Source organism: Canis lupus, chromosome 5 (assembly GCF_011100685.1).
Source record: "Canis lupus familiaris isolate Mischka breed German Shepherd chromosome 5, alternate assembly UU_Cfam_GSD_1.0, whole genome shotgun sequence".
NCBI lineage: Eukaryota > Metazoa > Chordata > Mammalia > Carnivora > Canidae > Canis > Canis lupus.
Window position 1 is genome coordinate 8,420,002 of NC_049226.1, and position 16,399 is coordinate 8,436,400.

The 16,399-nt window shown below is 53.3% G+C and overlaps 2 long non-coding RNA genes across 3 annotated transcripts; both read left to right on the plus strand.

The window, feature by feature from the left end:
• The first annotated feature begins 2,140 nt into the window (after positions 1-2,140).
• On the plus strand, positions 2,141-4,794 carry LOC119871994. Its single transcript, XR_005358833.1, has 3 exons — positions 2,141-2,418; positions 3,326-3,426; positions 4,735-4,794. It is a non-coding gene; the product is annotated as an uncharacterized LOC119871994 (long non-coding RNA).
• A 3,087-nt stretch (positions 4,795-7,881) lies between these two features.
• On the plus strand, positions 7,882-12,588 carry LOC111096093. Of its 2 annotated transcripts, none has more exons than XR_005358834.1 (4): positions 7,882-8,280; positions 8,530-8,655; positions 10,953-11,157; positions 12,161-12,588. It is a non-coding gene; the product is annotated as an uncharacterized LOC111096093 (long non-coding RNA). The 2 variants fall into 2 exon arrangements; XR_005358835.1 differs by lacking the exons at positions 7,882-8,280; positions 8,530-8,655 and adding exons at positions 8,890-9,571; positions 10,543-10,755.
• The last annotated feature ends 3,811 nt before the right edge of the window (positions 12,589-16,399 follow it).

Genomic DNA, 16,399 nt, shown 5'->3' on the forward strand with positions numbered 1-16,399 from the left:
CCCCGTCCCCGCTCTGCCCTCCCGGGGCCTTCCCCTGGCCTCTCCTGGGAGCCCTCCACCAAGGATGTCCCAGAATGGACGGGGGCCGCATCCCATGCGACAGGCAGGGGGCCGGCCTTGGGCCGACAAACGGCTCAGCCCAGCGCTGGGCTGTTGGTTTGAAATAAATCGAGGCTACGTATGGGCTGGAGGCCCCGCAGGAAGGGTGGGCTCGGGCCTGGGGAGCCTCAGGCAGGGGGAGGTGGGCTTCTGCCCCCGACTTACCTGTGTGTGTGACCGGGGCGCGGGGTCCCCACTTCTCCAGCCCTCGTTGCCTAAGACTTTTGGGCAAGAGATCGGTGTAGAATGGCAGGAGAGCTAACACCATGTGAGAGAAGCAAGAAAAAGGCGAGGGTCCCCCAAGAAGGGCGAGGCTTGGCAGCCAAAGGGCTGTGAGGCCTCTGGGCTCTCTGGTCCCCCGGGGGCTGTCACCATTCCTGGGCTGCGGCAGAGCCACGTGGACAGCCGTGTCCCTCCGTGGGGGCATCAGGCGACGGGGAGGGTGTGGACAACAGCACAGTGTGAGGAAGCCGGGCCAGCAGTCTGGAAAAAGCCATGGAAGCAGACGGAATGTAAACAGGCTGCTTCACAGGAGGTGAAGGCGTCTCCTGGCCCCCTGTCCACTCCAGCTCTCGCTCCCCTCACGCCCAGGGGAGGTCGGGCCTGGTCTCGCCAGCGTCTCTCTACCGAGCTTCCTGCGTCCACACCCTCACGGAGGCTTTTCCAGACCAGCTTCCCAATCTCCCATTTGTCCTGGGTTCTTATCAGGTCGGATCCCCACTCCCCGAGCAAGGTGGGCGCGAGGTTGTAAGGGACCCAGGTCTCTGGGCGGGGCTGGCACCTCCACCCCGGAGGAGAGGGGAGGAGGAGAGAAGGGAGAGGCAGGGCTAGGCAGCCGTGAGGCCCCCCCACCCCACCCCAGAACAGTCTCCCATTGTCCCCAGGCCGTGTCCACAAGGTTGCAGCAAGTCAGCCTTGTTTGGGGCCAGTGTCATTCAAGGAGGTTCAGTCCTATGGATGGGTCAGCGCAGCAGGAAAACAGGGAGAAAGGGCAACAGCGACATGGTTTGAGGGGTCAGTCAGTTGGGTGCAGGGGCCCTGAGGGCTTTGGGGGTGGACCCAAGGCCCAGGGGCCCATCCCAGGAGAAGGGCTTGCCAAGAATTAGGAGGTGTGTTGGGGCTCTAGTCATACGGAAAGGGATTCAGGGTGACCTCTAGTCCCAGTGGGGAATTGGAGAGCCAAATGGGAGGCTGAGGCAGGACCAAGTAGGTGGAAACTTAGGGGAGGCAGTGGGGTTGGCAGGCCTGAGAGCGCCTAGGGTCGGGGAAAAGCATGAATTATGGACCCAGACAGACATGGCTTAATGTCCAGCTCTGCTCCTCAGCCTTGGGCATGTTAGAAAACTCTCTGCAGCTCAGTGTTCTCACCTGTAAAATGGAGAAAATACCAATTTTGTAGGTTCTTGTGAGGAGTAATCAAGAGGTTCTCCGGAAAGTTCCCTGAACAGTGTCTAAGATGGTGTGGAGGGTGCTTGACAGCGTTCCCCTTCCCCTGGAGAGAGAGGATAATCCCCTCCCCTCCCGCTAAGGCTACTACACTTCTTGTTTTTGCCAGGACTGGTTCTAACCCTCTGGCTCTACGGTGGGAGAGACAGGTGCCATTGGCGAAGGGGTGACTCCAGGACTGTGAGCCTCGGGAGCAGCGGCAGGGGGTGGGCTGGCTGGCTCCTCCTGGGAGGACAAGAGGGCATCTGGGAGAGTAGTTCGGGGGGTCCCTGCCGGTTTACTGGAAACCAAGGCACAGAGCCCAAATTCACCCACTTCCTTTTGGGGGCCACACAAGCCTGGCTGAAGAGGACTCCATGGATGGCAAGTGAAGGGGAGTCCCCTCTCCCAAAGCTGTAGACCCTAAAACCCAGCCAACAGACAACCCAAGGCCCAAGGTTAGAGAGTCCCAGGAGACCAGGGGACCGGTGAGGGGGAGGGGAGGTAGACACATGATGCAGACAGCAGGAGCCAGCGTGTGAAGCCAAGGGTGGAGACAGTGACACATGCCTGGGACCGGTAGCCGACTCTGGCAGAAAGTTCTGGGCAGGCATTGGGCAGGCCTTGCTGTGGGAATTGGCATCGTGTCACTTGTGCCTCTGGCACTGGGTGTGGGACATCCGGTGTGCCAGGCTGGGCAGACCCACGCAGGGCCATTCCGGCCTCAGGGACACCCCTCTTTCCAGGGCTCAGGGTCCAGCCAGCACCTCCAATTCTGCCCAGAGCCCAAGGCAATAGGCTTCACTCGTCACGCTGCCCTGCTACCTGGCGTGAGTCAGCAGCCCTCTGCAGGCTAGTTTTCCTGTTGGACCAATGACTCCGGGTGAGAGAGAAGTGAGTTGTGAAAAAGAGGGTTCTGGTGCTTCCAGAGAAGGGGGTGGGCCTGGGACACAGAGCACAGGAGACCAAAGAAGGGTGGTGAGGTGTGAGGCGCAGCAGGGCTCCACTCACCCCACCGTGCTGCTGAAGGGATGCAGGCCTGAAGGAGGGCCTTTCCACTCCTCTCTGTCCTCAGTCCTCCCCACGGAGACCACATCTCAAGACTCAACTGTCCCCTCCCAGTGACTCAGGCTTTGGCTGCCCTCCTGCCCACACCCAAGGCTGGGTCCAGTGCCCCATAACAGGAAGGGCTGTGGTGAGGGTGCAGGGGTCGGGGACTGTGCCAAGAACCCCCAAGGGCCTTGGTATGCAAAGAAAGGCCTAGGCAGAGAGGGCCTTTGCACCTTCCTGCCGTGTCACCCCGTGCCACCTTAGGGATGTGAGTGTGGGTGGCAGCGGGGATCTGTCCTCCTCTCCCTGCACTGAGCACAACAGGCCGCTTGTTTCTCATTAACACAGTGTAGGACGTCACCACCACAGAGGGGAGGTGCATTTTTGTTCCATTTGCTGGAGCGATGGGTAGATAGTGGGAGGGATGTGCGTGCTGAGCCAGGGACGGGGCCTGTGGGATGAGGGCAGGGGCTGTGGCTATGTGGGGCAAAGCCATTTGGAGGCTACAGGAAACCACTGTCCCTGCTGGAGCCCGAGGACAATGAAGCAAAAATAGGGGGGCGGGGGCAGGGAAAGGAGGAACCAACGACACATGATGGTAGCTATCGTAACGCATTCTATTATGCTCACTGAGGGACTGTGACGATAGTTATTGGTCATAATTGTTGCTAATAGCCAAGACTGCTATTTATTTACTGAGGACCAGCCTGTGCTAGGTGGTTCACATGTATTACTTCTTTCATTCTCTCAGAAACTCTATTCTAAAGAGGAGGAAACGGAGCCTCAGAAAGGTTCAGTGATTGATCTCGTTTGCACAGCAGTGAGGCACTAAAGCTGGCGTCGGAACCCAAGGTAACTGATACCCTGACGTCGTGTCCATTGTGGCCTATTGCTCCTACCAGGCGCTAGCCTTTTCATCCAAGAACACAGTCTGGTAGATCCTAGGGGTGCTTTCTTTTTTATTTTATTTTATTTTATTTTATTTTATTTTATTTTATTTTATTATTTTGTTTTGTTTTGTTTTTTTCTAGGGGTGCTTTCAATAAGGTTGTTGTTGTTTTTGTTTTAAATACAGTAGGGGCGTCTGGGTGGCTCGTTGGTTGAGCATCCAGCTCTTGGTTTCAGCTCAGGTCGTGATCTTGGGGTCATGGGTTCGAGAGCCCTGCATTGGGCTCCACGCTCAGTGTGGAGTCTGCTTGAGATTCTCCTCCTCTCCCACTACCCCTCTCCCAGCTCGTGCGGGCTCCCTCCCTCTCTCTCTCTCTTAAATGGATAAATAAATATACTTTAGATTTACAAAGGAAACCAATTATAATAAAATATAGTTGTTGAAACATTAGAAACACATATAGGGCAATACATGTGCTTCTTTATTAGCATATTAAATAATAATATTTAAGAACTACCATAATTTCAAAATAGTGACGAATATAAAAAATATTTTGTGCTATCACCAGAAGCTGCTATGTGATTTCTATTGGTAACAAAGTCACAGGTACTGATAATGCCTATACTCTTTTTTTCTTTTTTTTTGCAGATTTTATTTATTTATTTGAGAGAGCAAGAGAGCACGAGCAGGGGGGAGCAGCAGGGTGAGGGAGAGGGAGAAGCAGACCCCCTCTGAGCAGGGGGCCCGATGCAGGGCTCAGTCCCAGGACCTGGAGATCATGGCCTGAGCTGAAGGCAGATGTTTAACTGACTGAGCCCCCCAGGCGCCCCTGATAATACCTATTTCTTAATTGAAGGAATATTAAGTATCAGAGGACAGTGAAAATAAGGGTCTGGTTTTTCTTCCCATCAAAGTTCCCAGACCCCTAGAATTTTATCTGTGGATGCCCCAGGGGTCTAGACTCAAGGTTAAGAACCTTTGCTTTGGAGGGAAATTGTTACAACCTGTGTGCAAGGTGTTGGCCAGGTCCCCTGGAAACCTTCTCTCTTGCTTTGGTGGTAGCGGGTGTGCAGACCCTTTCCGGCCCACAGAACTCGGTGCCAGCCGGGGAAATCTCAGTTGGCTTCATGGCCCAGCTCTGAACCAGTCTATCCTGGTGACCTACCTGGGATTTAGGGTTGTTGGATTTAGCAAATAAAAATACAAATGGCCCACCTAAATTTGATTTACAGAAAAACAATGATTTTTTATTTTATTTTATTTTTAAGTAGGTTCCACACTCAGCATGGAGCCCAATGCAGGGCTTGAACTCATCACCCAAGATCGAGACCTCAGCTGAGATCAAGAATTGGACCCTTAACTGATGAGCCACCCGGGTGCCCCTTAAGTTTTGGGGTTTTTTTTTGTGTGTGTGTGTAAGTATACCCCATGCAATATTTGGGATATACTTATATTATTTTTCTATTGTTATACAACAAATTGCCATAAAGGTAGTAACTTAACACAAACACGTTAGCTCATAGTCCTGGGGCTCAGAAGCTGGCACAGCATGGCTCATCCGGGTCCTCTGCCCAAAATCAAACAGGCTGAAATCAAGGTGCTCTTTCCTGGAGGCTGTGGGATGACTCTGCCTCCCAGTTCAGGTGGGTTGTTGACTGGATTCAGTTCCTCCTGGGGATGGCCTGAAGTCCCTGTTGCCCTGCCGGCTGTCAGCCAGGGGGTGCCCTCAGCTCCTAGAGAACGTCCACGCTCCTTGTCATGTGTCCCCTGCCATCTGCAGGCCAGCACACCATCATGAGATCCTTCTCCCGCTTCAGATCTCTGACTTCCCCTGTGCCCCCGGCGGGGGGTCACACTTTACTTCCGAGGGCCTCACTGTGCTTATATTCTGCTCATCTCGATCATCTCTTCTCCTGCACCACGTAACACAGTCCTGGGGGCAACACCAAGAGGTGAAAGTCCTGGGGGCATCCCACGCGCTGCCTTCCACACTGACACTGAAAATGTATCTGTGGTTTCTCGGTGGTTCCAGGGGTCTTCGAGTCCTGGGTGCTACGGGCGGCCTGGCGGGTTGGACCTGTTGCAGACTTAGCCTCAGGACCAGGGTCAACACTGCTCTCTCCTTGAACTCGGGTTCCTCCCCGGGGGTAACGCTCTGGAACCCACCTGTATGACTGGGCACCAGCCGCCACGCGCAGCCTTGCCAGGCCGCAGGTGCCCCCGTGCCCTGCCAGGTCGCAGGTGGAAAGGCAGAGACCACCACACGCAGAGGTCAGGGTTGGTGAGTGAGAGCTGGGGCATGAGGGGTGGTGGGGGGCGGCCAGGGAGGAGGGGAGAAGGAGACACAGTAGGGGGGGGAGGCGGGGGTCAGACGGGAAGGTTGCAAACTCCATTAGCAGGTGTGGGCAAGGCTCCTCAAGCCCCAGAGTGCCCAGCGGGGAACACAGCTGCCCCCTTGGCTCTGGCATTGAGGAGGGTTGTGACAGGGCAGTGGGGAGCCGCCCCCCCTTTAGTGGACAGACAGAGAGCAGGGAGTCCTGGGAGCTGGCATTCCCAGTTATTCATAGACAGACGCTGGGCCACATTTGGAACATTAAGGAATGGGAAGGAGCTGGTGTGATGTGAGCAGAGTGGGTACGGGGTGGGGTGTGTGTGTGTGTGTGTGTGTGTGTGTGTGTGTGTGTGTAGGAGGACACAGGGCCTTGTAGGCCATCAGAGATGTTGGCTTGTATCCTGAATGAGAAGGGAAGACAACAGGAGGTCCCGAGCAGATCCCCGACACGGTCTGGCTGAAGGATTAAGTGGTGACCATAGCTGCTCTGGGGGGCACAGTTTGTGCCTTGTGCTGCCAGGCAGGATGTGGCCTAGAGGAGCACCACGTCATAAGGCCTCTAGCCTCGGAGAATGTACACTCTCCTAGACACAACAAGGAGCAGGGGTAGGAAGCAGGGCTTTAAGACAGAAGAGCCTGGGTTCGAGTCTGCTCACCACCACTTCCCAGCCTAGAAAGTTCCTGAGGTCTCAGTTACCTCAACAGTAACACGATAATGACTATACCTGCCTGCTGGGGTTTTGGTGAAGACCGGCTCACCCTCAAGTGCCTGACACAGGGAAAGACAGCGGCTGGCGTGATTATCCAAATAATGGTACCAGGTGGCCTTCAGCTCCCCATCAAGGAGCGCAGATGATGGTGGCCAATGGTATCGGAGGCTGTGACCTCCTCACGGTAGGACAGATAGGCTAGTCTCAAAGGTGCAAGGAATCAGGTGCAGGGTGACCGGACCCAGCCAAAGCCCAGAGGCAGGAAGAAGCCCAGTGTGGTCTCCACCAAGACTTACAAGGTGGAGCTCAGAGCGGCTGGGGAGCAGGGGAGCCATGGTTAGCTGCCAGATTAGGCTGGCGGGAAGGCCAGATTCAGAAAAGCTTGGACATGAATTGTCTAATCGGGGGGAGGCTGGGAGTGGGAGAGAGACCAGCCTCAGGCAGGTGGAAGGGAGGAGCTGGACAGACCCACAGCTTGGCTCAGGCCTTCCCCATGGTGGCCAGAGGGGCTTGGGATGGGGGTGGGCCCTTGGCAGGTGTCCCCATGCACAGGATTGCCACGTAGGAGGAGACGGGCCAGTTTTTCCTGAAACCTGATCTTTCAGGCAACTGTCCCCTCAGCCTGAGGGACCATGGGAGGGGACGGGGATGGAGAAGCCATTCCTTCCCAGCGTGTTGTTTCTACCAGCTTCTCACCAAGACTGGCTCTCTTGGCGAGACAACGAGAGCTGGCTTAGGGACAGGGAGTGGGGGAATGGCGGGGGCCCCCTCATATCCCAGGAGAACCCTCAAGGGACACTGAGAGGGTTCCACCCCCAGTGGGTACAGCCCTCAATGTTCTCTCTTCCAACCGTAAAGCGGGACAGAAGAAAGCCTCAGATCCTGCATTTGGGTCTGGGTGCCTCTAAAGAGCTCAGGGCTGGTGATTCCCACCCTGGACACACCAAGGACCCAAGTGTATCTGGAGTTAGTAAAGAGGTTGAGGAACTATTCTAGTATTTATTTTAAAAACTCATAAAAATCATACATTTTCTGCAATAAGGCCAACTCCTACCCATCCTTCAGATGTCAACCTAAACATCACCCCTCTGGGAAGTTTCCTTGACTTTTTTCCCCCAGATTTTATTTTTTTAAAATTTAATTTAATTTAATTTTTAAATTTATGATAGTCACAGAGAGAGAGAGAGAGAGGCAGAGACACAGGCAGACGGAGAAGCAGGCTCCATGCACCTGGAGCCCGATGTGGGATACGATGATCTCGGGTCTCCAGGATCGCACCCTGGGCCAAAGGCAGGCGCTAAACTGCTGCACCACCCAGGGATCCCACCCAGATTTTATTTTTAAGTAGTCTCTACACACCCAGTGTGGGGCTCAAGCACAACCCCCAGATCCAGAACCACATGCTCCACTGGCTGAGCCAGCCAGGCACCCCCTATATCCATTGTATAAGTCAGGCTCCCAGCAGGAAAAATGGCTCATTCAAACCCAGGAGTTGAAGAGTCTAAGAAGGATATTTGACAAGCCATTGGCAGGGTTAAGGGACACTAACTAGGGGTGATAAGACAGGTAGTGATAGGATCCCAAGCTTCACTCTCCATAGGCCTGATGGGAAAAAGGAAGGGGCAGTTACTGGAAGCCTGGGAGCCCTGTAGCCATAAGAAGGGGCTGCCTGACAGGCACTGTGACCCTCAGTAGAGGACCACAGCCTCAGCCCACCATGCTGGCCGACCCGGAAGCGAGCTGACTCACCCTCCCAGGGCCAGGGCCTCATGTTGGTAAAACCCAAGACCCCTGCTCCCCAGGTCAGGGGAGCGTCCATGGATGCAGTCCCCCCACCCCACCCCCACCCCCACCCCACCCCCAGTTAGGCCGTAGGGCACAAAGCAGGATGATACAGCTGTAGAAGAGATCTGGAGGGACAAAAGGGGAATATCTGGCACACCTCCCGTGTTAGTCTGTTCTAGGGTCTGTAACAAAATACCGTGGACTGGGTGATTCAAACAATAGAAATTTATTTCCCACAGTTCTAGAGGCTGGAAGTCCAAGATCAAGGTGTTGGCCCATTTAGTTCCTGGTGGGGACTCTCCTGGCTTGGGGGTTGACACCTTCTCAGTGCGCCCTCACATGGCCTTTCCTCAGTGGTGGAGAAGGTGAGTGGCTCTAGTGTCTCCTCTTCCAAAGGCACTAATCCCACTGTGCAGGCCCCACCCCCATGACCTCATCTGACCCCATTACCTCCCAAAGGCCTGCTCTAATACCAGCACATGGGGGGGGGGGGGGCGGATAGGCCTTCAACATACACACTTGGGGGATGCAACATTTGGTCCATAGCACCTCCCAAGGCTGCAGGTCATGCGTCCTGAACCTCCCGGCCCCCTTGTGCTTACCCAGAGCGTGGTTCTTGTCTGCACCTCCTCCAAGACTTCAACCTTCTCCAGGGCAGGGTCTGTCATTTATCCATATGTATTCAACAAGATTCATTGGGAAGACGAATAAAAAGGGGGCTCAGACTAATGAAAACATCACACTTCCTCGCTTCGGCTGGGATTAAATTATCTCAGTGTGGCAACAGCAATTATCTCCTGTAATCAGAAGCTTGGCTGACCAGCTCTGTAGGCCTCGATTGGTAAAACATGGGGCAAAAGTTAATTAGTAATTTAATGAGTTCAGTTTGTTTTGCGGATGAAAATCCTTTAAAAACAACCCGTGGGGTTGACAGTGAGAAGAGAAGGAGGCCTTGGTGCTGAAAATCTCCGAAAATACCCCATTTGTCATGATGGGTGGGCCGCTCTAAGGGTGTTCACGTTTGTTGTATAACTCAGACCAGGCCGACGGGTGGTCCTCCAGGCCAACGAGGCCCCGTTACAAGTGGTGTTTGTGGGGCACTCCCTCTGGGCCTGTCCGGCTCCCTCTGTCTCCACCATCGCTCTGAAGCCCAAGCCACTTCAAGTAGGAGTGACGTCTTACCACCCCGTGGCTTCCCCAGGCTCCTCCTTATAAGAACATGGGCTTGGAGATCTCACCTACCTGGTTTGAATCCTGGCTCTGCCACTTACCTGCTGACAGGTAAGTGGCTTTGGATGACTTCTAGAATTTCTCTGGGACTTGATTTCTCCATTTGTAAAACTAGGATAACCGTGCAGATGAAACCAAAAAAGGTATTATACCTCCAGCCCGGACATCTGCTCCAGCAGCCTGAGAGACCTCACCATCCATCCCTGGTCACCCCACCTCTTTTCTTTTCTCTGCCCACTCAGCCCGGGGTTTACCGTTCCCCCTGCTCGAAACCTCACACTCACCTTATTTCACTTGGAATATGATCCAGGTTCCTTATGCTCACGGCTCTCACACCTGCCCTTTGGGGCCGGGACCCAGTTTCCTCCCACTCAGAGGCCATTTACTCAGCCCTCCCAGAGCCCCAATGTCTCCCGTTATGTTCTCATGAGGGCCTAGACTTTTCTATCACAACATGCATCGTGAGTGGGGAAAACTCACTGCAGCTCCACGCAGGATGGATCAGGGCCTGTCTGTCCACCCCACAGGGGGCTTGGCGAGAGCAGGACCTGGACTGTTTCCTCCCCTGCCGGATCCCCAGTGCCCTGTGCAGCACTCTGCTAACCATATTTGTTGAACAGATAACAAAGTGAAAGGCTCTCCTGGAAAGCCAACAAGTGTGTTGGCAAGATGAAGACTGACATAGAGAAATACTCAGAGCAACACAGGATCATTTGTGTAGAGCTGCCTCCAGATCTGAGCTTCACGCTCACTCTTGGGGCTTGAGGAATTCAGAGTAAGGACGAAAGGGTGTTGACTATCTCATGAAAACTGGGGGGCACCTTGGGTGGCTCAGTGGTTGAGCATCTGCCTTTGGCTCGGGTCATGGTCCCAGGGTCCTGGGATCGAGCCTCACATGGGGCTCCCTGCTCAGCGAGGAGCCTGCTTCTCCCTCTCCCTCTGCTGTTCCCCTTGCTTGTGTTCTCTGGCTCACTCGCTTTTTTTCTCTCTCTCTCTCTGTCAAATAAATAATCTTAAATAAGAAAAAGAAAAAGAAACCTGGACTTAAGGCCGCTCAGTCAAGGGGGAAGCACATCCAGCAGGCATCTACAACATGCCAGAAACCTCTCATACAAAGCCATCTTTCATGGTTATCCTCGTTTTACAAATGAAGAAACTGAGGCCCTGATGAGTAAAGTCGGTCATCCAAAGTTGCACAACAAATAAGTGGCACAGTCAGGATTCCAGCCAGGCAGGTGAGGTGTCATGGGCCAAGTGTCCTTGAAGGAGGCCTAGGAAGGTGGGGCTGAGGGGGGAGTAGGATGGCACCACCAGGCAAAGGGGGCAATGCTTTAAATGGGGCTTAGGACAGAACAGCATCTTCTCTATGAAAATTGGGTTTTTCTGATGCTGAGCCCAGGTCTCCAATGCCACTTTGTTTCTGGTTGTGCAGGTTCTGAGGGGTCCTCAGCATGCAGGGCAGTTGGGCCACCTCCGAGCAGCTGCAGGCCCGTGGAGATGGCCTGAATTCGGACAGGCCCTGGAAGGAGGGTCTGGGCACCGCTTCCAAGCATCTGACCTAGAAGGAGCAGCACAGCCGTGGTCTGGGAGTTTCTGTCCCCAGCCAAGACCCACAGCAGCATGCTACAAGGGTACAGGTAAGGAGCGGGGGGCTGTGTGGTGCATGGTGGGGGCTGCGGAACAGGGGGGAGCCCATTCCTGCCAGGCTGACCTCAGCTGGGTAATGTGATCAGCCTGTCATGGTTCTGAGCCCTGATTTGGGAAGAACAAAGGGGCCAGGCCCCTCTGCCTCCTCTAGCCCAGGAATGCAGCTGGGGCCAGGCCATGACCAATCGGGAATGCAGGTTGGGAGCGCGGCGAATGCAGTTTGTACAGCGAGGCTTTCATGCACTGATGGGAGCGGGGCTCACAAAGCCAGGCTGACATGCCCCTGCGCTCCCACTTTGACATCTCAGCCCGCCTTGGGGGAGCCTCGCATCCCCAAGCTGTCTGGCCCTGACCGCCCTGCTGTGGCCCTTGAGGAGGTGGTGGGGTGGGGGGTGCAGGGTCCACACCCCCCACCCCAGCCCCAGCAGTGTTCCCAGGTGCCGGCATCCCCTTGGCCATCTCTCTCCAACTCGGAAGTCTGAGAGATGGGCAGCGGGGGGAGAAGGGAGCTCCCTGAGCCTCTTGCCTGCCCCTCAGAGCTGGAGAGACATGAATGCATAGACAGAGGTCCCAGGGGAGAGGTTGCCCGCCTCGGGCAGACACTGCCGGAACAGGTCATGGAAATCTCTCGAGGCCACCCCCTCCAGGGAGATGAACAATGTTGGGGTTGGGGGGTCTGACTCCTGGGTTGGAGGCTGAATGCCTTCTGCATTCCAAAGTTCGTCACCTCCCCTCCCCAGCCCCTTCATCTATTCCCACTGGTCAGTCCTATCAGTGTGGGGTCCTCTGGGCCAGCCCTTCTCTGCAACCCAATTATCCACAGTGCCCTCCCTCCGGCCTCCTCTATGCTTCCTCGACTCTTCTCGTCCTGTGGGTTAGTAGCAGCCGTGCTTTGCTATTTACAGAGCACGGTCATTCCCACTAAATGGTTTGATCCTTAGAAGAACCCTAGGGGTACCTAGAAGTAGCTACTCTTATCCTCATTTTATGCAGGAAGAGAAGAAGGAAGGGAGGAGGTGGAGGCTTTTGGAGGGAAGAAGTTTAAGGATGTTGGATGGCATGTTCCCGTGGATATTACAGTTGCCGTGGATGATGGCAGGAGTAGAGACGGAGAGGATGTCAGGGAGCCAGGTCCCCATGACGTCAGGACCAGGAACGTGGGAACTTTCTATCCCTATGCCTGGAGCATGGCAGATATTCAATAAATGTTTGTCAACTAATTGACCATATCCAGGGTTTTCCTGCTTTTATCTCTCCTGCCTATGTTGGCCTTCGTGGAAAGACCTGGAAAAGCCACGCGGAACTATAAATCACCGATGATAGCTATTGAATGGCACTTCTCAGAGAAGTGAGGCTCATGTTATAGACGTGGTCTCGGGGAGACTTCAGACTCTCCACAGCAAGTAGAGCCAGTAAGAGGACAGGACAGAGCAGGGGGATCCCTGGGTGGCTCAGTTGCGGGGGGGGGGGTGGTGGATCCCTGGATGGCTCAGTGGTTTAGCGCCTGCCTTCGGCCCAGGGCATGGTCCTGGAGTCCCAGGATCGAGTCCCACATCAGGATCCCTGCATGGAGCCTGCTTCTCCCTCTGCCTGTGTCTCTCATGAATAAATAAATAAAATCTTAAAAAAAAAAAAAAGAGGACAGAGCAGAGGATTTCCCAGGGAGAGTCCTCATCTTCCAAGGGTTCAGAAGCCCCCAGCCAGGGTTCACAGGAAGGAGATTCTGATGAAACAGAAATCCAGCTTGACAAGCCCTGGCGTCCCCTCCATAATCACTCTCCCAGAGTCTCCCAGACACACAGAGGGGCCTTAGAAATGATGGAGACACCTGAGTAGAGAAAAAGAAAGTCTCCCTCATCGCTGCTGTTCTGTGGGTTGACGCAGGCTCTCTGGCAGCTCCTGGGGTCTTGCCTTCCCCGTGGCCCAAGCAGAGAGAAAATAGGGCTCCTCTGTCCCGCATCCCGTGTGAGGATTCTGGGCAGAGATCCTGCGCTGGTTCAGCCCTAGGGGTGCTCACCACCCTTGGACCAGTCACGGTGGCCCCAGAAACAGGATGACCCAGCGCTTAATCAGACTACAGGTTAAAGCGTGTGGAAGGAGGGAACGGTTTCCCAAGACAGACAAGCATCACAGACGTGGCCACTGTGTGAGTCACCAGCTGGACAAGCACACAAACTGAGTCTAATGCAAAGCAGTTCATTGTAGCATTATTTATAAATAATGAAATCTTAGAAAAAACCCATGTGTTTATTAATAGGGAAACAGGTGGATAAATTTTAATACCTCTTATGAAATCCTATGAAGCTGTTAAAAGATTGAAGTAGAATTATACACCTCTGGATAGAAAATATTTATAATCTATTAAGTTTAAAAATGTATGTTCCAGAACAGTCTGTATAATATTATCTCATTGATGTAAAACAAAGCTCTATGTATTTCTATATTTAAAACTCACTTTTTTAAAGTTTCAAAGACCGTACACCAATCTGTTATTAGGTTGACCTCTACATTCTGATGCATTGAAAAAAAAAAGTTTATCAAAGGCATATACTGCTTTTGTGTGTGTGTGTGTGTTTTTTTTTTTTTTTTAAAGAATATAAATGGAAAGGAAAAGAGTCGAGAATACACAACACAGAGAAACTTAATGACCGGTATGAGATCATTACCCAGGAAAATAAGTGATATTTAGAATCCTAATCTTTATTTTTTTTTTAAATATTTTGTTTATTTATTCATGAGAGACACAGAGGGAGAGGCAGCGACATAGGAAGAGGGAGAAGTGGGCTAGATGTGGGACTCGATCCCAGGACCCCGGGATCATGACCTGAGCCAAAGGCAGAGGCTCAACCCCTGAGCCACCCAGGTGCCCTAGAATCCTAATCTTTAAATTGCCCAGGGCACTGGGGGCACTTGGGTGACTCAGGTGGTTAAGTGTCTGCCTTCAGCTCAGGTCACAACCTCAGGGTCCTGGGGTCGAGTCCTACATGGGGCTCCTTCTTTGCTCAGCCTGCTTCTCCCTCTGCCCGCTGCTCCCCCTGCTTGTGCTCTTTCCTCTAACTAAAAATAAAATCTTAAAACATAAAATAAAATAAATGAATTGCCCAGGAGATGGACTTTAACTATCTGTCAGCCTAGCTACAAGGACAGGAAAGTATGGGGAGACAAGGGGAATCCAGGCCAGATGGCGTTGGCAAGGGAGCAGGGAAGCCTGAAGCAGAGGAATGGAGGGGTGTTCACTCTGCATCTTGCTGATGCTGCGAACTCCTCCCTACCACCCCCCACTCCACGAGCCTGAGCTGGCAAGTGACACGTACACCCGAGGGCCACGAATGGGTTAAGCCTGAGCCTTGCTGGAGACAGGGATTGGCTCTCCTGGGACGTGGAAGGGACTCTGTGACTCCTGGTGGTGATGAGAAATAAAGAGGCCCGGGTCCGACTCAGAGTCTCCATCTGAAATGTAAACCAGGTTCCCGACTGCATGTCCCCTTTCCCTCGTCCTGGTCCTGGAGTCCCAGAGGATGCAGCGAGAACAATTCAGCCCAGCTGTTTGCCCTGCTGGCGCTCAGCCCTTGGTAGCCAGGTTGTGCCCGGGCACACTCCCGCCAGCTGCAGAGCCTCTGCCCAGCATCTTCGGGTTGGGCCGAGATTTGGGGGCTCTGATAGGCATCAGATGCACGGGTCATTGTGGGAGTAGAAGCCCCCAGTACTAATCCCAGATGCATGAGATTCCTGCCACCCCCCCCCCCCACCTGCTGCCATGTTTTTACAATTCAGGGTGCTCGGATTACAACATCTATCCAGCCTAATGTGGTTTTGTTTCTATTACTTCTGCACTATTCCACTTTTTGGGGGTACTTCTGAGTCTCCTCATCATAAGCTTCCCCCTAATCACCCCCAGGATCCTATCTCTTTATCCACTATCACTTGCTCTGAAATCAGATGTGAGGGCAATTCCAGTTCCAGTGTTTTCCGGCTGGGTGACCTCACCGCCTCACCGCCTGATGACAAGTTTCTTCTTCTTCGGAGGGGGGAGGGAGGGGGGGAGGGGGGATGGAGCGGAGGGAGGGAGGGAGGAGGGGGGAGGAGGCGGAGAGGGGAGGAGGGAGGGAGGGAGGGAGGGGGGGAGGGAGGGAGGAGGGATGAGGGGTGGATGGGGGGCGGGATGGCGGAGGGAGGGGTCGGGAGGTAGGGGCTCTGGGCGGATGAGGTCTGTATTTGTCTCTTCTTTCGCTTTTTTTCGTTCTGTTCTTTCTCTTTCTTTCTTTCTTTCTTTCTTTCTTTCTTTCTTTCTAGATTTTATTTATTTATTCATGATAGACACAGAGAAAGAGAGGCAGAGACACAGGCAGAGGGAGAAGTAGGCTCCATGCACCGGGAGCCCGATGTGGGATTTGATCTCAGGTCTCCAGGATCGCGCCCTGGGCCAAAGGCAGGTGCTAAACCACTGCGCCACCCAGGGATCCCCGACAAGTTTCTTAATAAACCTTTATGGGCTTTGGTTTCTCACAATATAGAGATTAGAACAAGGAAGAAATGAAGTAATGTATGTGAAGCCCAGTGGATGGTCGAGATGAGCATCATACCCCAGCCCCTGCTCCTCTGCATCTCATTCCTACAATCATCAAAGGGAAATCATGGGACCTGCTAAAGGGCAGGGAAATAGCTGGAGAGAGAAGACCATCACGGAGCTTAAATAGGGGAAGACATTTACTGATAGAAAAGGCAAAAATTGGGATGCCTGGGTGGCTCAGTAGTTGAGCGACTGCCTTCAGCTCAGGTCGTAATCCCAGGGTCCTGGGATCAAGTCTTGCATCAGGCTCTCCACAGGGAGCCTGCTTCTCCCTCTATCTGTGTCTCTGCCTCTCTTTCTGTCTCTCATGAATAAATAAATAAAATCTTAAAAAAAAGAAAAAAGAAAGAAAGAAAGAAAGAAAGAAAGAAAGAAAGAAAGAAAGAAAGAAAGAAAGAAAGAAAGAAAGAAAGGGCAGGAATTCTGGTTTACAATGATCCCATAGGCTAGTTATCCCAAGAGAGGAGACATGTGAATGGTCTGCACCAGAGCTCTTCCCACCTATGTGACCAATTTTCTCAGTTGCCAGGAGGTGGGATACGACATCGCAAGGAGAACACGCGCTGGTTATACAACATGTACGAGTTACCTGAATTAAGAAGACAAGCATACACTGAAGCTGCTTGTAGCTGACATGGCAAAGTCATGAGCTCTGCAGTTAG